The 23,611-nt window shown below is 45.4% G+C and overlaps 1 protein-coding gene and 1 pseudogene across 2 annotated transcripts in view; both read left to right on the top strand.

Annotated features, from left to right (window-relative positions):
- Positions 1-23,611, top strand: part of MID2 (midline 2) — a 907,753-nt gene that overhangs the window by 53,331 nt on the left and 830,811 nt on the right. The window lies entirely within an intron of this gene.
- On the top strand, positions 21,461-21,579 carry LOC134950339 (5S ribosomal RNA; annotated as a pseudogene).

The raw sequence follows: 23,611 nt of genomic DNA, 5'->3' as shown, positions 1-23,611 counted from the left end.
AAAATGTTTATATAAAAGTCTGTGAAACTTTCAAGATAGCCACTGGTTGATCAGTCATAATCTAATTAATCTAACTCGTCTGACTGGTTATTTTATTACAAGTGCCTGCTGTCTCCTATGGTTCTTCATAATATATTGTGCAACATTTATTTCTCTTTGCCAGTGCAAATTTATTCAACTTTTGTTTCTGCTGACATATTTCTGTCTCAGAGCTGAATAAACAGATCAACTAAATTACTATAGCTAAAAATTAATTTCTGGGGAAGCCTTATGTTTATACCGTGCATTTGTAATTACTGTAAATACTATTATGCAGAACGTCTGGTTGTATTGCATAGAGATCTGTGTGAGCTCTATGGAAAATTCAGTTATACACCTGCCAACATATTTTTCACAGTACATTCTTTTAACCAAATTACTGTGGCATGCAAATGGAGGTGCCTGTCATGTGTGTGCTGCAGGAGATTGACATCAGCCTGTAGGATACATACTGTACTTAGGTCCTGATTCTGAGTCCTACGCAGCTGCGCCTGCGTCTTATGCTTATGCCACGGCTGGTTTTAATTGAAACGGAGATGCCCATTTGCAGTGTCCTGAGATGGTTCTTTTTCTCTTCAGATCACTTTTTACGCACCATCTGTCTCACCATCAAAACTTGTACCAGTCTTATGGCCTGGGCAGTATAGCATCCTTTCAGTGTCACACCTGCATCAAATTAACCACCCCTCTGCTACATCCCAGGAAAGCACACTAAAATCCACTGACTCTGCCTCCATTTTTGTACTGCGTGTCTGAGAGCTAACAGTCTGGACGCATGTGCAGACTTACTGTACATTATCGCCATCAAAACTGCAACCTCCTCTCAATCAGGCCTCTAGTGTCAAATGACTGTGAGCAAAGCATTTGTGTGATATTGTGAAAAAATATATACTTTAAAGAGGATGCTTAGCATGTGTATGGTAAAAATGACATACTCAGTGTGCCACATAACATGCAATCATACATATTTCATGTTCACAGCATGTTTAGAAATTAAATCCTGTTCACATTAGACCCAATTATACAACATACATGGTTCCATATAACAACGGTATTTATTACTGGAGCCATATTTTGTTAATTATCACAATGATACTAACGAATATGCCACCGGTAATATGATCTGCCTTTCGATGTCCCGCGGTGGTGTCCTCTCCTGTGTTGTCGGCAGCATACAACTGCCAACACTGGGTTGCTGGTTAATGCGCATTTGTGATGGACGTCTGTGCAAGTGTATTGCGCTTCAACCTGGCAGGAACTTGCTGAAGCCGAAAAGGGTTTTGCTGGGTGCCATACCTCTAACATCATCTACATACCCTCCTCTATACACTGTCACAGCGATCAACTAAACTAAGCTTACGGCTGTTTGCTAAATACAGGCCAGAGCTCACAGCGAGTGCTAAAGGGGTTATGATTCCTTCTTAAATAAAGCTTACAGATTCATGTGTACATGTAATGCATCCCCTTGTCCAAACACTCTATACCTTTCTCTATACTGTTGCACATCTGACATATAGACATACATACAGACAGACATACAGACAGCCTTATATCCATAATAAACCACTCCATCATGTCACCATATAATCATCTTTGCACCATCACATAATCCCTATTTGCCATTGTGAGTGATTGCGTGACTTCTAATTGAATTGCTTCTGGCACTTTACCTGGGTTAACACAGTGTGCAAAGCAAACCCTGGTGTATATATTATCTACAATATGCATCTTTTTACATATGGCTTTGTATATTTGGATGTAGCACCTCTCTTATTTTTTAAGCCAGTATTTTGTTACCATGATCCGTATTTCATTGCCGTTACAATCACTGCTGTCAAATGTTTGGCCATGTTTGTTTTTTAAATAAAGTTTCCACAGCTATGATAAGGTCACTGTCTTTCCGTCACATGGTCTTATTTTACAATATGCTTCTTTGTAATTTTTTTGTGTGGTAACTTTAAGTCTATAATATCACTCACTTTACCATAGAGAAAAAATGCAAAAACCAGCACTCACAATTCAGTTGGAGGCAGAAGAGGATTTATTCTTCAATACAAATCCATTACTGATACATCCAACAACTGTGGCCCGACAGATGTTTCAACGCAAACAGGTTTTCTTCAGAGGCACTGTGGGTGATGGAGGGGAGGGTGCTGCAGGTGGGGTAGGGGGTCAGGAGGTGGGGTAGGGGCGGGTGCAGGGACGCCGCAGGTGGGGGAGAGGTGGGGTTGCTGCGAGGAGCAGTTGCTGGGGGTGGCGCGGATGGGGTCAGGGGTGCCTGCAGGTGGTGGAGGGGCGGGGGTGCCACATGTGGGCGAGAGGCAGGTGCCACGGGTGGGGGAGGGGCAGGTGCGGGGGTACCGCTGGTGGGGGAGGGGCGGGTGCGGGGGTGCCTGCAGGTGAGTGACGCGGGTGGGGAATGGGCAGGTGCGGGGTTGTCCATACCTCTGGTGCATGGTTTGAACCATGTAATGTCCTCAGCTGCTGCACCCCAGACCTGTTCAGGGTGTTGAACTGAGGAGCGAAAGACATGATGGTGGTGCTGTCTCCGCACAGGGTGGAGTATGGTGGCTGGCTGCTGCAGGTGAGGTGTGCGGCGGGGTGAGCGTGCTGGCTCTGGTTCCTGATCCCCAGGTCACGCAGGTGAGCAGTCCCCCATGCAGCATGGTGCACAGAGAGGGGCTGCACCTGGAGAGCTGTGCCCCGGGTAGATCGCCGGCCAGGGAGAGCACTGTGCCTCAGCCCCCCGTGCCTGCAGCCATGCTGGAACACCAGAGAAAGTGAAATCTGGGCTGGTTGTTCATTTACCCATCTCCTATGTAATTGTCTAGATCTGTGACTGTGACTCCGCCCAGCGTTAGCCACACAGGCACAGAGTCACAGATCTGGGCTATTATATAGGATACGTCATCATCCCGCTGTCGGATTCTCGCGGGGTTTGGATTCCATATAAGGAGCCGCGCGTCCCTGCCACTACGGCATTGGAGAGTGTAGAGAGAGGACGTGTCTCCATCCTCAGTGTCCGTGTCTTGTGCTGTATTTGTCCAGTCACAGTGGTTGTGTCCTCTTGCTGCCATATGTCCATTGCTGCTGTGTTGTGCTGCATGAGTTCAGTGGTGGTGTATTGTGCTGCATCAGTCCAGTGGTGGTGTATTGTGCTGCATCAGTCCAGTGGTAGTGTCCTGTGCATCAGCCATCAGTCATTCCAGTGACCAGGCAGTCACAGTGGTTGTGTCCTCTTGTTGCCATATGTCCATTGCTGCTGTGTTGTGCTGCATCAGTTCAGTCGTGGTGTATTGTGCTGCATCAGTCCAGTGGTAGTGTCCTGTGCATCAGCCATCAGTCATTCCAGTGATCAGGCAGTCACAGTGTTTGTGTCCTCTTGCTGCCATATGTCCATTGCTGCTGTGTTGTGCTGCATCAGTTCAGTGTTGTTGTGTTGTGCTGCATCAGACCAGCGGTAGTGTCCTGGCCATCAGTCATTCAGTGACCAGGCAGTCACAGTGGTATACGCTGCTGCTATATGTTCACTGCTGCCGTATAATAATAATAACAACAATAACAACAACAACAACAACAACAACAACAACAACAAGTCCCTTACAGTGTTGCTGTGTTATGCTGCATCAGACCAGTGGTAGTGTCCTGGCCATCAGCCGTCAGTCATTCCTGTGCCGCATATTGTGTTATATAACTCCAAAAAAATAATGGAGAACAAAAATTTGGAGGATAAAATAGGGAAAGATCAAGAACCACTTCCTCCTAGTGCTGAAGCTGCTGCCACTAGCCATGACATAGACGATGAAATGCCATCAACGTCGTCTGCCAAGGCCGATGCGCAATGTGATAGTAGAGGGCATGTAAAATCCAAAAAGCCAAAGTTCAGTAAAAAGACCCAAAAAAATAAATTTCAGTGGTCTGAGGAGAAACGTAAACTTGCCAATATGCCATTTACGACACGGAGTGGCAAGGAACGGCTGAGGCCCTGGCCTATTTTCATGACTAGTGGTTCAGCTTCACATGACGATGGAAGCCCTCATAACTGAGGCCTTGACACTTATGTTGGTGTTAGACGTGCGTCCGGTATCTGACATTAGTGCAGTGGGATTTAGACAATTGATGGAGGTATTCTGTCCCCGGTACCAAATCCCATCTAGATTCCACTTCACTAGGCAGGCGATACCGAGATTTTGCAGTATAATTCCAGTGATTTCGCCGTATAATTCCAATGATTTTGCCATTTAATTCCAGTGATTTTGCCGTTTAATTCCAGTGATTTGGACGTATAATTCCAGTGATTTTGCAGTATTATTACAGTGATTTTGCAGTATTATTACAGTGATTTGGACATATAATTCCAGTGATTTGGACATATAATTCCAGTGATTTTGCCATATAATTCCAGCGATTTTGCAGTATAATTCCAGTAATTTTGCCATTTAATTCCAGTGATTTGGACGTATAATTCCAGTGATTTTGCCATTTAATTCCAGTGATTTTGCCATTTAATGCCAGTGATTTCGACGTATAATTCCAGTGGGAATTGTTTGTGTTGCTTGGTTTAGTAATACAGCTACCTCATTGCACCTCTTCTACATCTTTGCATGAGATGCTATTTGGGGCCTAGTTTTTGAAAAGTGCCATCCTGTCTGACACTGCAGTGCCACTCCTAGATGGGCCAGGTGTTTGTGCCGCACACTTGTGTCGCTTGGCTTGGTCATACAGCAGCCCTGGTGCACCTCTTTTTCTTCTTTGCATCATGTGCTGTTTGGGGACTAGTTTTTGAATAGTACCATCTTGTCTGCAATTGCAGTGCCACTCCTAAATGGGCCAGGTGTTTGTGCCGCACACTCTTGTCACTTAGCTTGGTCATACAGCCACCTTAGTGCAACTTTTAGGCCTAAAAACAATATTATGAGGTGTGAGGTGTTCACAATAGACTGGAAATGAGTGGAAATGACTGCTATTGAGGTTAATAATACCGTAGGAGCAAAATTACCCCCAAATTCTGTGATATTAGCTGTTTTTATGTTTTTTTCAAAAATCATCCAGATCCAAAACCAAAACACGAAAGGGTGGTTTTGGCAAAACCAAGCCAAAACCAAAACACGAAAGTGGAATTAGAACCAAAACACAAAATGTGCCAGCCGCACATCTCTAATATATATATATATATATATATATATATATAGATATATATATATAGATAGAAAAATAGAGTAAGTAAAAGCGCCTAATTGTGTCTAAAATAGAATTCAATAGAGATACCCTGTGAATTTGGGTGAATGGTATTTAAAATAAGTAATAACTTAGCTTATCTGTCCGCTTATGGGAAGTCCAAGGGGTGAGCGTCTAGTCCCTGCTCCAACGCGTTTCGTCCTAACTTCATCAAGGGGATGTTCAATGTGGGCAATGCAGGATATTTATGGTGTTGGTGAGTGGTCACATGAAAACTAATGGATATGACATGTCATATCCATTAGTTTTCATGTGACCACTCACCAACACCATAAATACCATAAATATCCTGCATTGTGTCATATCCATTGCCCACATTGAACATCCCCTTGTTGAAATCCTCATGTTAGGACGAAACCCGTTGGGACAGGGACTGGACGCTCACCCCTTCAAATGATTATTGGAACTAGCAGAGTTCCTAATTCTTGAGCTTTTGTAAAAATATTTGTAAAACAGTACAGACTATGTCGCTTTTATCTCTCTTTTTTACATGTCCTGCATTTAAGAGTCATCAGCCTGAAGATTTTTTAAGCTAAGTTATTACTTATTTTAAATACTATTCACCCGAATTCACAGGGTATCTCTATTGAATTCTATTTTAGACACAATTAGCACTTTTACTTACTCTATTTTTCTAAATATCCATTCACATACTGTGTAAGAGCTACCACTCATCCACTTCTGAGGTGTGTCGTGTTAATTTAAAGGGGTTTATAGAAAGGAGTTTTCTGTAAAACACCCACTAGTGTGTCTTAGCTTGATATACCAAAGGCGCTGTCCTTCATTTCCCCCCCCATATATATATATATATATATATATATATATATATATATATATATATACATACACACATATGTAGGTGAAGGCAGGGATTCCTTTAACAAATAACCAAAATAATTCTGACAATTCCCCCCCCCTTCACACACACTCCCCCGTAGCATCCAATTTAGCAATTATTTGGCTGGCATCCTAGGATTGGGAGGAGCAGGTACAGGAGAAAGCGCACATGAGGAGAGAGCTGGAACAGGGGGAGGAGAAAGCGCACATGAAGAGAGAGCTGGAACAGGGGGAGGAGAAAGCGCACATGAGGAGAGAGCTGGAACAGGAGTGATGGCAAGATGCGGTACAGGAGGAGAACACGCACGGCGTAGTGTCTTCACGCAACATGCGGGCGGTTTTATTGGGAAGGGGTAGGTGGAGAGCAGCATCGGCAGCCGCAAGTATCAGCTGTCAGTGGGGAGCACATTGCTCCACCACAGATCGGTCACAGAGATCCGATCTGCTGTGGGTGGCAGGGGGCCCTTGCCGACTGGGGTGCCCGGGGTACTTACCCCCAGAGCACCCCCCTTAATCCGGCTCTGACCGTTGGGGTGCCTTGAGGACCTCTGGTATAGCCCATTTTCTTGTTCTAGAAAAGTACTCCTTCAGCATAGTTTAGTTGGTGCATTTTCTCTTCATGACTATTGCTTGGATCTCAAGAATCAAATTCTGGTGCTAATTACATTTCCACTTTTCTCACAGTCATATGCATTTTATTTCCCATGAGCACAGCTAATCAATGCTCATTTTCTCCATCAGTTTCTCCATCTCTCACAATACACATCTTTAATTCCACAAGTTGTGCTTCTAGCTCTGCAGTGTGATCACGTAAATGTGGGTAGTGTTTCTTTCTTACTGTTGCAGCATCTGCACTTTATGTTGCTTTATTTTAGTTTTGTTCTCAACATGTTCAGCTTCTGCAGTTTCATAACTGGTCAGAAAGGACTTTCTGTTTTCATAACTCAAAGTCCTGTTTAAGCAACTCAGGTTGCTGTCCTGAATAACTCTTACTCAAGTGTGTTCACAGAGTTCCACTGCAACACTTGACTTGTGTTTATAAAGGCCCGTACACACTGGCCGATATATCGGCCGTTCTCTTGAACGGCCGATATATCGCGGGTCCGTCGGCCAATGTGTACGGCCGAAATGTCTGTGAACTCCGTCGTTCACAGACGTATCGCGTCGGCCCCGCAGCACAGCCGATGGCCAATATATCTACCGATATATTGGCGCGTCGCTGTGTGTGTACGGGGCAGTCGGCCGACCCTCCCGTACACATGCTGCGGCGGCCGGCGGTGATTGACAGCTGAACTGGGTGGGCGTGTCTGTACACGCCTGCCCAGTTCATGACATCAGTCCCCGACGGCTAGGACACACAAGGAGACTGTGCTGATGAATGTGATATATGACTTGTATATCTATGTGTGACTGAGTTTCTGTATCTGTATATGAAGTGCTACAATGTAGCAACTGCAGATTTCTTCCAATACTAGTTATGTTCTGCTCAGTATACAGACTTAGTGGTATATTTACCTTGAATGGAGATAAAGTGGACAGAGATAAAGTACCAACCAATCATCTCCTAACTGTCATTTTTCAAACACAGCCTATGACATGGCAGTTAGGAGCTGATTGGTTGGTACTTTATCTCCCTCCACTTTATCTCCATGCAAGGCTTAGTAAATAGACCCCTTAAGCTGGGTGCACCCTGAGCGATGCTGAAATGCTGGCGATTTACGACTATATTGTTGAACAATATAGCGTTCAACAATATAGCGCGTACACACTGAACATTATCGTTTAACGATAACTACCACTGACGTCACCTATGGCATTCCTGGACATGCAGCTCAGCCCGACACTGACAGTCTCAGCTGCATGTCTGCTCAATATTGGTGATCACTGAATGATACACTGGACGATACAAGCCTAAAAATAAACGATAACAACATTTATTAGGATGAAATCACCCAGTGTGTACCTGGCTTTAGTCACACACAATATCCAAGTGTCATATTTCACATTAATCAGCAAAGTCTCCTTGTGTGTCCTAGCCACATTGTGTTCGGAATAAGACGCCGCGGGACCTAGCGGATCACTCACGCTGCATGGCGTATTGATGCTGGATATATGAGGACACATCTGTATGGCGTTGCTGTTCTATGAAGGGCTGCTGCTTCCTCCTACATAATATAACAAGGATTGCGGCAGTACGTTTTCCTCTCACTGTCTCTACAGTATCTCAGGATGTCAACAGCAGAAGAAATTCATTGAAAAAATATTCATTCATTCAAGTACATTTGGTTTTCGAATCTGAATAGTGGGAAATATTTAATTGCTATATTTTATGCTTTTTGTACAATTTATTTATTTTATATTTAATTTTGAAAATCTATCTATATATATATATATAAATCATTCAAAGACGGGTGGCACTCACGAGGACTTTTCACAGCGGAAAGAAATAACGAGAGAGACTGAGCTCTGGTAACGTTTCAGCTATATTCTAGCTTTCGTCAGACCTCGTGAGTGCCACCCGTCTTTGAATGATTTACATTGGCATGCAGCCAGGGAAGGCACCGAGGCAGCTGCTTATAGTGACAGAGTGCCGGTCACTCCGGAATATATATATATATATATATATATATATATTTATATTTATTAGGTGATTCATCGCGCCCTACGGGCGCTCTTCACACCGTCATAAGAGGCTTCGCCCCCTTAACACTTGCATGCCCTTATTATAAGGAGTATTAATTCCTATCAAAATTGTGTGAGTAGTTAAATATTGCACGGACAAAGGGCGTGCCATGGTTAAGGGGTCATAGCCCCTTGCACGGCATGAACAGCGCACGCAGGGCCTCATGAATCACCTAGTAGGTGCTGTGGTTGGGGAAGTGGCGGGTGCGGGGGAGACGCAGATGGTGGAGGTGGTCCGGGGGTACCGCGGGTGGGGGAGAGGCGGTTGCGGGGGTGCAGCGGGTGGGGCTGGTGCTGAGGTACCGCAGGTGGGGGTGAGGTGGGTGCCACGGTGGGGGAGGGGGTCCGGAGCCACAGCGGGTGGGAGAGGAGCGGTTGCGGGGGTGCCGCGGGTGGGGGAGGAGCAGTTGCGGTGGTGCCGCGGGTGGGGTCCAGGCCCCCTGCAATGGCGTGAACAGCGCACTCAGGGCCTGATGAATCACCTAGTAGGTGCTGTGGTTGGGGAAGTAGTGGGTGCGGGGGAGACGCGGTAGGAGAGAGGGTCCGGAACCACTGCGGCTGGTGGAGGGAAGGTGTGGGGCACGGAGGTACTGCAAGTGGGGGAGGGGCGGGTAATGCTTCTCCTGCATCTCCTCCTGGAAGCAGCAAAGCTGCTGTCCTCCCTTTGGCAGGGAGAGCTACTGCCAAAGGGAGGACAGCAGCCAAGCAGCCAGTCACTATTGTTAGCGCCGTTGTCCCAACGCACCGCATTACAGTGAAGAAGATGCACTCAATAACCTACAGCTCCCAGCAGCCCTTAGCAGCGGAATGCTTCAGCGCTATGGGCTGCTGGGAGCTGTAGTTTAGTTAGTGCGTCTACTTCCCTGTAATGCGGGGCGTTGGGACACCGGCGCTAACAATATCGACTGGCTGGCAGAAGTGACTGATTCGCTGAATCAATGTAAAAGGTGAGAGTGCTGTGCAGTGTCAGTGACCCTGCACACCTACTGCACTGCACAGCACTGTCACCTTTTACATTGATTCAGCGTCCAGTCATTACCCACTCTATCCATTACATTAGCCATCACAGGGCTTCCAGGCTGACAGCCCGGGGTGCTGTGTTGCGGAGTCAGGGCCTCTGGGGATCTGAGCGCGGCTGTGGCGGGGAGGCACTTCTGTGACATCACGTGCAGAAGAGGCTCCAGGGCTCAGAGAGTATGCGGATCAGGGATGGCTATGAAAGACTTCCGCTGCGCCGCTTTCATACACATCTATTCCACTGGCCGCAGCAGCTTTTGTTCCACCTGCGCCGTGGCTAGGGAGTGGGGATTGTTGATGCCGGAGGGGGCAGGCAGACTGGCAGCAGGACATAAGGGGTCATTCCGACCTGATCGTAGCTGTGCTAAATTTTGCACAGCTACGATCACTTACACTGACATGCGGGGGGATACCCAGCACAGGGCTAGTCCGCCCCGCATGTCAGGCTGCTCCCACCCCGCACATGTACAAAAGCATCGCACAGCGGCGATGCTTTTGTACTTGAACAGTAACTCCCGGCAGCGTAGCTCCTGCGGCTTGTCGGGAGTTACTCGTAGCTGCCCTGGGTCGCAGCGGCTGCGTGTGACATCACACAGCTGCTGCGGCCTGCCCCCTGCACGGTCCGGCCACGCCTGCGTTTGCCGGACCGTGCCCACAAAATGGCGGCCAAATGCCGCCACCTCCTGCCCAGCGACCGTCTCTGCCTGTCAATCAGGCAGAGGTGATCGCTAGGCAATGACAGCCGTTGGCTGTCAGCCATGTACCGGCGCATGCGCAGTTCTGACCTGATCGCTGCGATAAACTGCAGCTAACAATCAGGTCAGAATGACCCCCATAGAACGCTGCAGTAAAATAATTTCTCTAACGTCCTAGTGGATGCTGGGGACTCCGTAAGGACCATGGGAATAGACGGGCTCCGCAGGAAACATGGGCACTTTAAGAAAGAATTTAGATTCTGGTGTGCTCTGGCTCCTCCCTCTATGTCCCTCCTACAGACCTCAGTTTGAGACTGTGCCCTGACGAGCTGGGTGCTGTTCAGTGAGCTCTCCTGAGCTTGCTGTGAGAAAGTATTTTGTTAGGTTTTTTATTTTCAGGGAGCTCTGCTGGCAACAGACTCCCTGCATCGTGGGACAGAGGGGAGAGACGCAGCCCTACTCTCTGAAGCTAGGTCCTGCTTCTTAGGCTACTGGACATCATTAGCTCCAGAGGGATCGTACACAAGATCTCACCCTCGTCGTCCGATCCCAGAGCCGCGCCGCAGTCCCCCTCGCAGAGCCGGAAGACAGAAGCCGGGTGAGTATGAGAAGCAAGAAGACTTCGAAATCGGCGGCAGAAGACTCCGTTCTTCACTGAGGTAACGCACAGCACTGCAGCTATGCGCCATTGCTCCCACACACCTCACATACTCCTGTCACTGTAAGGGTGCAGGGCGCAGGGGGGGGGCACCCTGGGCAGCATATGGACCTCTTTTGGCAAAAGTACACATATATACAGTTGGGCACTGTATATATGTATGAGCCCCGCCAAGAAAATGTATATTTAAGCGGGACAGAAGCCCGCCGTCAAGGGGGCAGGGCTTCTTCCTCAGCACTCACCTGCACCATTTTTTCTCCACAGCTCCGCTGAGAGGAAGCTCCCCAGGCTCTCCCCTGCAGATACACGGTAGAAGAGGGTAAAAAGAGAGGGGGGGGGGGCACATAATTAGGCGCAAAAAATCTATGTAAACAGCAGCTACTGGGTTAACATTAAGTTACTGTGTTATTCCTGGGTTTATAGCGCTGGGGTGTGTGCTGGCATACTCTCTCTCTGTCTCTCCAAAGGGCCTTGTGGGGGAATTGTCTTCAGATGAGCATTCCCTGAGTGTGTGGTGTGTCGGTACGTGTGTGTCGACATGTCTGAGGTAAAAGGCTCCCCTAGGAGGAGATGGAGCAAATGTGTGTGTGAGTGGTGTCTCCGTAGACAACGCCGACACCTGTTTGGATATGTGTAATTAAGTGCTAAGGTAAATAGAGAACAGACAGGGAATCTACCCATATCTGTCCCTATGTCGCAGAGACCTTCAGAGTCTCTCAATGCTCACTATCCAAAATAATAGACACTGATATCGACACGGAGTCTGACTCCAGTGTCAACTACGATAATGCAAAGTTACAGCCAAAATGGCAGGAAAGTATTCAATATATGATTATTGTAATAAAAAATGTTTTGCATATCACTGATGACTCATCTGTCCCTGACACAAGGGTACACATGTTTAAGGGGAAGAAAGCTGAGGTACATTTCCCTCCTCTCATGAAGAAAAAGAGCGGGAATCTCCAGACAAGAGACTGCAGTTTCCCCACAAAGAATTCTCAGGGAGTATCCTTTCCCTACTAGGGCCAGGATACGATGGGAGTCTTCCCCTAGGGTGTCACGTTTGCCCAAAAGGTAGGGCTGACTTCACAGCTATATTCAGGGATCCTGCAGATAGCATGCAGTAAAAGCACATTCTGGTACTCTACTCAGACCGGCGATTGTGTCGGCATGGGTTTATAGCGCTGTAGCAGCGTGGACAGATACCTTGTCAGCAGAGATTGAGACCCTAGTATGTATATATAGATATATAGATATATATATATATATATAAAAGATGCTGTCTTGGTCTCCACAGCTATAGCTGGTAATTCTGATCTTTTGCCTTATATTCCAGCACAGCCTAGGCAAGCACGACATTATCAAATGCAGTCCTTTCGATCACAAAGAAACAAGAAAGTCCGAGGTGCGTCCTTTCTTGCCAGAGGCAGGGGCAGAGAAAAGTAGCTGCACAACACAGCTAGTTCCCAGGAACAGAAGTCCTCCCCGGCCTCTACAAAATCCACCGCATGTCGCTGGGGCTCCACAGGCAGAGCTAGGCCCGGTGGGGGCACGTCTTCGAAATTTCAGCCACAAGTGGATTCACTCCCTGTTGGATCCCTGGGCAATAGATATTGTGTCTCAGGGATACAAGCTGGACTTCGAGGAGATGCCCCCTCACCGACGGCCCTGCCAGCTTCCCCCCACGAGAGGGAATTAGTGTTAACTGCAATTCACAAATTGTATCTTCAACAGGTGGTGGTCAAGGTTCCCCTCCTTCAACAAGGAGGGGGTTATTATTCGACCATGTTGTAGTCCCGAAACCGGACGGTTCGGTCAGACCCATATTGATTTTAAAATCCCTGAACATATACCTGAAAAGGTTCAAGTTCAAGATGGAATCGCTAAGAGCGGTCGTCGCAGGCCTGGAAGGGGGGATTTTATGGTGTCTCAGGACATAAAGGATGCATACCTTCATGTCCCCATTTATCCACCTCATCAGGCGTACCTCAGATTTGTGGTACAGGATTGTCATTACCAATTTCAGACGTTGCCGTTTGGTCTCTCCTCGGCACCGAGAATATTTACCAAGGTAATGGCGGAAATGATGGTACTCCTGCGGAAGCAAGGGGTCGCAATTATCCCATACTTGGATGATCTCCTCATAAAAGCGGGATCAAGAGAGCAGTTGCTGATCAGCGTAGCACTTTCTGTGGAAGTATTACGGCAACACGGCTGGATTCTAAATATTCCAAAGTCGCAGTTGGTTCCTACGGCTCGTCTGCCTTTCCTAGGCATGATTCTAGACACAGACCAGAAAAGGGTTTATCTCCCAATAGAGAAATCTCAGGAGCTCATGACACTGGTCAGGAACCTATTAAAACCAAAAACAGGTGTCAGTGCATCACTGCACTCGAGTCCTGGGAAGGATGGTGGCATCATACGAGGCCATTCCCTTCGGCAGGTTCCATGCGAGGACCTTTCAATGGGACTTACTGGACAAGTGGTCCGGATCACATCTTCAGATGCATCGGTTAATCCCCCTATCCCCTAGGGCCAGGGTGTCTCTCCTGTGGTGGCTGCAGAGTGCTCAGCTTCTCGAGGGCCGCAGATTCTGCATTCAGGACTGGGTCCTGGTGACCACAGATGCAAGCCTCCGAGGGTGGGGAGCAGTCACACAGGGAAGATATTCCAAGGTCTGTGGTCAAGTCAGGAGACTTGCCTTCATATCAACATCCTGCAACTAAGGGCCATATACAACGCCCTACGTCAAGCGGAGACCCTGATTCGCGACCAACCGGTTCTGATTCAGTCAGACATCATCACCGCAGTGGCTCATGTGAACCGACAAGGCGGCACAAGGAGCAGGGTAGCGATGGCAGAAGCCACCAGAGTTCTTCGCTGGGCTGAAAATCACGTAAGTGCACTGTCAACAGTGTTCATCCCGGGAGTGGACAACTGGGAAGCAGACTTCCTCAGCAGACACGACCTCCACCCGGGACAGTGGGGACTTCATCAAGAAGTCTTCGCACAGACTGCAAGTCGGTGGGTACTGCCACAGGTGGACATGATGGCATCCCGCCTCAACAAAAAACTACAGAGGTTTTGCGCGAGGTCAAGAGACCCTCAGGCGATAGCTGTAGACGCCCTTGTGACACCGTGGGTGTTCCAGTCGGTCTTTGTATTTCCTCCTTTTCCTCTCATACACAAGGTGCTGAGAATAATAAGAAAAAGAGGAGTGAGAACAATACTCATTGTTCCAGATTGGCCACGAAGGACTTGGTATCCAGATCTGCAAGAAATGCTCACAGAGGACCCGTGGCCTCTTCCTCTAAGACAGGACTTGTTGCAACAGGGGCCCTGTCTGTTCCAAGACTTACCGCGGCTGCGTTTGACAGCATGGCGATTGAACGCCAGATCCTAGCGGAGAAAGGCATTCTGGATGAGGTCATTCCTACGCTGATAAAGACTAGGAAGGACGTAACAGCTGAACATTATCACCGTATATGGCGAAAATATGTTGCTGGGTGTGAGGCCAGGAATGCCCCTACGGAGGAATTCCAGCTAGGCCGTTCCTTCACTTCCTACAGTCAGGAGTAAATTTGGGCCTAAAATTGGGTTCCATTAAGGTCCAGATTTCGGCCCTATCCATTTTCTTTCAAAAGGAGTTGACTTCTCTACCTGAAGTTCAGACGTTTGTAAAGGGAGTGCTGCATATTCATCCCCCTTTTGTGCCTCCAGTGGCACCTTGGAATCTTAACGTGGTGTTGAGTTTCCTGAAATCCCACTGGTTTGGACCACTCAAAACGGTGGAGTTAAAATATCTCACGTGGAAGGTGGTATTGCTATTAGCCTTGGCTTCGGCTAGTCGTGTGTCAGAGTTGGCGGCTTTGTCAAATAAAAGCCCCTATCTGGTTTTACATGCGGATAGAGCAGAATTGCGGACCTGTCCACAATTTCTGCCGAAAGTGGTTTCATCCTTTCATATAAACCAACCTATTGTGGTGCCTGTGGCTACTACTGACTTGGAGGATTCCGAGTTACTTGATGCGGTCAGGGCTTTGAAGGTTTATGTAGCCAGAACGGCTAGGGTCAGGAAAACAGAATCTTTGTTTATCCTGTATGCTTCCAACAAGCTTGGTGCTCCTGCTTCAAAGCAAACTATTGCTCGCTGGATCTGTAACACGATTCAGCAAGCTCATTCTGCAGCTGGATTGCCGCTGCCTAAATCAGTTAAGGCCCATTCCACGAGGAAGGTGGGCTCTTCTTGGGCGGCTGCCCGAGGGGTCTAGGCATTACAGCTTTGCCGAGCAGCTACTTGGTCAGGTTCAAACACTTTTGCAAAGTTCTACAAGTTTGATACCCTGGCTGAGGAGGACCTTGTGTTTGCTCAATCGGTGCTGCAGAGTCATCCGCACTCTCCCGCCCGTTTGGGAGCTTTGGTATAATCCGCATGTTCCTTACGGTGTCCACAGCATCCACTAGGACGTTAGAGAAAATAAGATTTTACTTACCGGTAAATCTATTTCTCATAGTCTGTAGTGGATGCTGGGCGCCCGTCCCAAGTGCGGACTTCTTCTGCTATGCTTGTTTATAGTTATTGCTTCAATAAGGGTTATGTTATGGTTGCATCAGTGTTGGACCTGATGCTCTGTTGTTGTCATACTGTTGACTGGTTGTTATAAACTCATGTTATACGGTGTGATTGGTGTGGCTGGTATGAATCTTGCCCTGGATTACCAAAATCCTTTCCTTGTACTGTCAGCTCTTCCGGGCACAGTTTCTCTAACTGAGGTCTGGAGGAGGGACAGAGGGAGGAGCCAGAACACACCAGAATCTAAATTCTTTCTTAAAGTGCCCATGTCTCCTGCGGAGCCCGTCTATTTCCATGGTCCTTACGGAGTCTCCAGCATCCACTACGGACTACGAGAAATAGATTTACCGGTAAGTAAAATCTTATTCCCCCCTCCCCCTACCCACAGCGCAGAGACTTGCTGCAGATGTAGTGGCTTACCATCCAGCTGTACCTTTTTGGCAGGTACAGTATGTTTTTTATGGTCTATACCGATTTTTTGCTCTCCAAACTTCCATTGAAAGTATAGGAAAAGGGGTGTGGCCATGCCTTTACCCGTGGCCATGCCCCCTTTTTGAATTTGTGCCGATTTTTATGTGTAAATTGTTGGAGGGTATGTTGCTACAGATGCAGTGGGCCTATTTTGGGGTGTGGGCCTGGAGCTGCAGCTCCATCAGCCCCATTGTTAAAGCTGCTCTGGCAACACACAGCAGCCAAAGGGCAGAGCCTCCCATTGGATGTAACCTGTGTGGGAGGGCGTTTCTCACCCAATCAGCTGTGGACTAGGTGTGATAGACCTGCCACTAACCCAATGAGAGCTCCTAGCCACACCCAGCGTTAGACACACAGGCACAGAGTCACAACAGATCTGGGCTATTATATATATATATATATATATATATTTATATATATATATATATATATATATATATATATATATATATATATATATATATATATATAACCTTCACAGTGACCCGGCACTCCTGCGGTCCCCTCCGCCAGCGAACAGCTGCTCCCGGTGCCCTCCTCGTGGAGGTGATCTCCCACATACAAGCAGTGCAATGAGGCGGCACTCTGGAGACTTTTCAAGTGATTTATTGAAGTGTTCTACGTTTCGGGGACGCAGCCCCTTCGTCAGGATAAATGTGTACATCAACAGAAAGTGTTTAAATACCTGAGTGAGATCGCTCACACCCACCGCCTCCAAACGCGTTGCCCGGTTTCCGGTCGCGTCCTCCCGGTCCCGCCGGAAGTGACGTCACGCCGGCCCGTCCAGCTGACGCGTTGTGGCTGGGAAGAGAGAAACCATAGCAACATGTAAACAATATGTCTACCTCCATTCAGCCATTGCATTATTTGTCTAACACAACAAATCTAGTGAACAATAAATAAATAAGACGATCTGATATATATAAAACCATACGCACATAAAACTTATATTAATCAGAGCGATATCAATGTGATATACTTACAAATAGACAATATTAATGCAAAAACTGCGGACTGCACATTAAGAAATGAAAAAATAATAAAACAATTAATAAAAAGTGGTGACTTAGTATAATAAATTCATCAGGCTACCAAACTATTTCCACTAGAATTGGGATTAATTATTCCAACAGAGCAGACGAGCCCTGAGATACAGATATTTACCAAATTAGTATCTCAAGAATTTGACCACATACACCTTCGGAAGACCAGAAGTTTGTATAATTCCAATCTATCCAGGAAAGAATTAAATGCTCTAAGAGAGATTGAATCATGGCAGGACGTTATTATTAAGCCATCAGACAAAGGGGGAAACGTGGTGCTATGGCCCCGAGAACAATATATACAGGAAGCATATCGACAGCTGGAAGACCAAACGTGCTATCAAAGAGTATTACTGAACCCCATGGAAAATTACAAGACGCTATACAACCGGATTCTTACCGATGCACATGTGGAAGGGACTATAACATCTTCAGAATATCAGTATCTCCAGACAACACATCCCAGTATCCCTACATTTTACATGCTCCCCAAGATACATAAGAACATGAGGCAACCACCAGGAAGACCGATCGTATCGGGGATAGGATCTTTAACTGAAAAAGCCAGTATCTTTGTCGATTTACATCTACGACACCACGTTTTGGGTCTCCCTTCCTTTGTCCAAGACACCACAGACGTTCTTCGCAAGATTCATGATGTCAAACTGGAAACAAACCAATATTTAGTCTCTTTGGACGTTGAGGCACTATACACTTCAATTGACCATGATAAAGGACTTGAAGCTGTCAACTATTTCATGAATATGGAAGGCATGGAGAAATTCCACGTATTCCTTGCTGACTTACTCCAATTTATACTCAGTCATAATCTCTTCACTTTCAACAACAGATTCTTTTTACAGACCAGGGGCACAGCTATGGGGGCAGCATGTGCCCCCACGTACGCTAATATTTTCTTAGGATGGTGGGAACGCGAATTTGTGTTCACTGACAGCAACGATGTCTTTACATCCAATATCATCATGTGGGTAAGGTACATTGATGATATTTTGATGATATGGGAAGGTGACGTACAGATGCTTCTCCTTTTCATTGAACATCTCAACAACAATAATCTCAATATTCGACTTACCCATCATATCAGTCAGGAAGAACTCCCATTTCTGGATGTGCTAATTTATAAAGATGAAAGCAAAATGCTCTCAACAAAACTGTATAGGAAGGAGACATCTTCAAACACTCTGTTACATCAAACCAGTTCCCATTTTCCTCCAACAATTATGAACATACCTAAGGGGGAATATCTACGTTTAAGAAGGAACTGCTCCAACGATCAGGACTTTGCGGATCAAAGCAAAGACCTCTCGAAGAGACTACGGGAGAGAGGATACAGCAATACTTCTATTAAGAAAGCCAGCAGAAACATTCAGACTATCCAGAGAGAGCACTTAATCTTTGAAAAGAAACAAGAGGACAATACCATCAGATTTGTAGGGGGTTTCTGTCGAGAGTGGCGTCAGGTAAAACAAGCTATCCAAAAACATTGGGGAATCCTCCATTTGGATCCCACCTTATCTCAAAAACTTGGACCACAAGTATCCATGAGCTGGCGGAGATCGAGAAATTTGAAAGACAGATTGGTGTCCAGCCATTTCCAAAAAACACAAGGGAAATCACAACCAACGATCGGCACACATCCATGTGGTCACTGTAGAGCATGTCAATACATCCTTAAGACTGATCATATCCAGGACCGCTATGGTAAAGATATTAAACTCAGACATTTTATTAACTGCTCAACAGAAGGAGTGGTTTACTGTATAGTGTGCACTTGTGGACAAAGATATGTGGGCATCACGACCAGAGCCTTCAAGCAAAGAATTTTGGAACACGTTGGATCCATTCGCAATGCGACTAAAGACTTACAAAAAATGAAGCAAATCACCTCTGTGGCACGACATTTTGTTTCCAATCATGCAGGTCGGTGGAATGAACTCAGAGTTTGTGGACTAGAGCAAGTCAAACTTGGTATACGAGGAGGAGATTGGACCAATACTCTGCTACGTAAGGAGTGTGAGTGGACTTTCAGATTGGACTCACTACACCCTCAAGGACTTAATGAAACCATTAATTTTAGCGCTTTCCTTCCAATTTGATCATATCATCACTATAAATAAGCTAATATTTTGGCATTAATTATCCAAGCAGGGACTACTGTGTCTAACGTCATCTTTTCCCCCCTCTTTCCATATATATACATCTTTCACCTACTTACTAGCAGCATATCACTATTCACCATTTCTTTATACATGCAATTCACATCTGATTTCCTTTATGCACTCTGCACATATCTTTCACAATTTTTCTCCAGGGCATTCAATATCCCCCTCCCTCCCACACACTATCAGCATCTATCTTCATCACCATTCACAGCATGCCCCCACCATACCTCATCGCAGTCATCCCACTATTCAACACTAATTTTTGCTAATCATTCCCCTCCCCTGTTTCTCCTTTACAGTTTACACACATTTTCACTCCTATTACAACACCCTAACTCAATATCCAAGCACCACTAATCAGCACAGGTCACACTGTTTTTTACTAACCTTCACATATAATTTTTCCTATCTATCATTTAATTCCTTTTTTCCTATTTTAATTCCTTTTCAATTTATATATGTTTGAAATTACCTATAGATACAATATATTACTATTTTTATACTATATAATGTGTACAAAAAATAAAACCCAAACAATATCATATGTAGACAGGTTTTCAACTTATCTCCAATGACACTTTTCATAGGTTAATGCAGGTCATCTATTCACTAATTACCCATATTTGCTCTAACATGTGCAGGACATTCCCTCAGTTTTTACTGTGCAGCTCACCGCACGCAGTCAGACCCTATCATTACTAATAGGTGCAGGCAATTAGCAATCACTTCAGCAGATTTAAACCGGGTCTGCACACCTAGTGTTCACACTACCCGTGAACAAGCTAACTGTGAAACGTACGTTGGGGGTGATGGACGTGGTCACGGTGAGCGCGCTCACGTGACCAGCAGACCGGCAGGAGAGGAGACCAGGCGAGCCGCAGAGACACACAGCTCGTATAGCCGAGCTGTTAGCGGCATTCAGCAAGCAGGATACAGACGCCAGGCGGCTATAAGTATAATTTTTTTATATCCTGCACATTTCCCGTCTCCCGCTCTCCAGCCACGCACAGATGTAATTTAACAGCATGTGCATTGGTCTCTTTTTTCGGCAAATTTATGCCACTTATTTAAGGCATTATTCATTGTATATGATACGCTTTTCTGCTTTCTAAGTGCTATCAACACATAGTAAAATTCTTTGACACTTTTTGTGTCATTTTGTGGCTGACACATTATAATTAGTAACAATCTGTTATTCTCTACAGCTGTAGCAATTACAGTACAGGTGTCGTCACTCCCTCATCCCTGTATAAATAGCACTGTTTCTTTATACAGGTCTCAAATACAGGCATAGAATCAAGGTATACACACTTGCTATTTTAGCACAAATGATATTTGGCATGTCACAATTCTGATATTTTTTTATTGTGGACACACAGTGTATACATGACCATTTGTTTCCTTACTGAAAGTACAACAGCTCGACAAGATTGTGATAAAGACAGCATGTGGTATTTCAGGCTCTAATGACTTAGTTAGCCTTAGTGTGGATAACAGAGATTGTGTCTCTGGAAAATATATTTCCTATCTATCTATCTATCTATCCACTTCTGCTAATCTGTCTGTTCAGCTGACAAATATGTTTTCTAGTGCATTTCCATTTCCAGCCCTATACTTTCTGTGAAGGTGGAGGGGGAGGATGGTGGATTCATCTTGATCATTATAGTTTCAGCTTTAATCACATTACATATTTGAAACATATTCGTGATTCAATGTTCATTAATCTTGTTGGCATGTCATCAGTATAATAAGGGTCCATTCTTGCCCTATCACAAGCAAAATCTATTTTGAATGATGTTGCACAGCACAAAAAAAGCAACATACAAGACGGCTCCATTTGGCAAAACCGACTGACCATATGATTTAAACCTCCGTATACCTACACATTTGGAATACAATTTGGTGCAATGATGGTCAAACACATATCTCTATTTTAAGAGATTATTTGCCCATCCTAATAACCAGGTTTATGGTATACTCAACAGCCGCATACCAGCTGCAGGTTTTTGCCTCATCAAACCTAAATCTACTACCATACCACACCGTACATGCCCAATCTCGTCCGATCTTGGAAGCAATACGGTGTTGGGCCTGGTCAGTACTTAGGTGGTTGACCACTAAGGAATACCTGGTGTTGTAGGTTTTTCTGGACGGCAATACTCTGGCTATTGCACTAACCCTTAAAAATTAATACCTGGCGGGCAATTTTTGGTTTTGCCATAATCTAACGCCTTTGCCTTATATATATGTTTTCACCTATATATTCACAGTCGTAATTCCAAACCAATGTTTCACTTTTTTAGTCATATTTTTAAACAGCAATTTTGTGTGTACTTTTATTTTATTTAAAAATAATTAAAGGTTACGTTTTAATATCTACCTCATTATGCATAATCTCAATCACAATTGTTTCCAAGAGTGAGTGCTCCCAACAAGGGTCACTTTTTCTTTCTCTCCTCTCTTTATTACCAATGCAAATAGATGCTACATCACCTTTATATTAAAGCCCAAGATTACCCGCTTGCCTGCCAAGCTTCTCACAAAAAGCATCTTAAATTAAGGGCTTCATTGAGGCCCTTTGGCGCAAGTGTAGCATCTATTTGCATTGGTAATAATTAATCCCAATTCTAGTGGAAATAGTTTGGTAGCCGAAACGTAGAACACTTCAATAAATCACTTGAAAAGTCTCCAGAGTGCCGCCTCATTGCACTGCTTATATATATATATATATATATATATATATATATATATATATATATATATATATATATATATATATTTCTCTTACGTCCTAGAGGATGCTGGGGACTCCGTAAGGACCATGGGGTATAGACGGGCTCCGCAGGAGACATGGGCACCTAAAAGAACTTTTCCTATTGGTGTGAACTGGCTCCTCCCTCTATGCCCCTCCTCCAGACCTCAGTTAGATTCTGTGCCCAGAGGAGAAGGGTACACTGCAGAGAGCTCTCCTGAGTTTTCTGTGGAAAAATAATTTTGTTAGGTTTTTATTTTCAGGGAGTCCTGTTGGCAACGTGGGACTGAGGGGAGAGAAGCAGACCTACTTAACTGATAACCACAAAACAACAACACTTAACTGCTAAACAGCGCCTATGTAATGTGGCAAATAGACAGTTTAAACCTTCCTAATTAAGAACAGCTCCTGAGATACTGCGCGTGCCGAGAACACTATGTGGAGTGGACAAAGAAACAAAAAACAACGGCTGCGCTGTGTGTCAGGAGATGCTATATATAAAGAGAGCCGACATGTGGATAATTAACAATATTTAATGTAACTAAAAAAGCAATAAATGAACATATATAAACCAATCACAATGAAAGGAACACACCTTGTAAGCTCAGGATATTAATATGCTCTATGAGAACGTAATAGATAGATTCAGGACACAATAATGGTGAGTGTCCGTTTTTCATAGGCTAAATAGCCATATCATGGATTAATAGGTGTGTAGGAGGGCAGGGTCTGACGCGTTTCGTCACATACCATGTGACTTTTTCAAAGATGTAGTCCTCTACATCTTTGAACTACATCTTTGGACTACATCTTTGAAAAAGTCACATGGTATGTGACGAAACGCGTCAGACCCCGCCCTCCTACACACCTTGCTCAGTTAGTCACAGGTGTTACTTGCACGGACGAGAACGGTTTCCTATCTGGCTGACAAATTTGCTGAGAGCGACCGCTGGACGTCACGTCTCTACAGCCAGTCATTTCTTCAAGCGATTTTCATTCCTCCCCGCCGCTGTGTGGACGTGGGCATTGCAGGACGGATAGTCGGGGACGCACGACTCTCGCCCTGCCCACTGGAGAGGTAAAACCGTCTACGTATAATATCCAACTGCTGCAAGCACTCAGACTCTTGGAACTTTCTGTGCTCAATTCACCGGCTATTAATCCATGCTATGGCTATTTAGCCTATGAAAAACGGACACTCACCATTATTGTGTCCTGAATCTATCTATTACGTTCTCATAGAGCATATTAATATCCTGAGCTTACAAGGTGTGTTCCTTTCATTGTGATTGGTTTATATATGTTCATTTATTGCTTTTTTAATTACATTAAATATTGTTAATTATCCACATGTCGGCTCTCTTTATATATATAGCATCTCCTGACACACAGCGCAGCCTACGGTGACAAAGAGCATTCAGTG

The sequence above is a fragment of the Pseudophryne corroboree genome, chromosome 8 (genome assembly GCF_028390025.1).
Source record: "Pseudophryne corroboree isolate aPseCor3 chromosome 8, aPseCor3.hap2, whole genome shotgun sequence".
Lineage (NCBI taxonomy): Eukaryota > Metazoa > Chordata > Amphibia > Anura > Myobatrachidae > Pseudophryne > Pseudophryne corroboree.
Note: the sequence above shows the minus strand (reverse complement) of the source record. Positions and strands in the feature narration are given on the sequence as shown.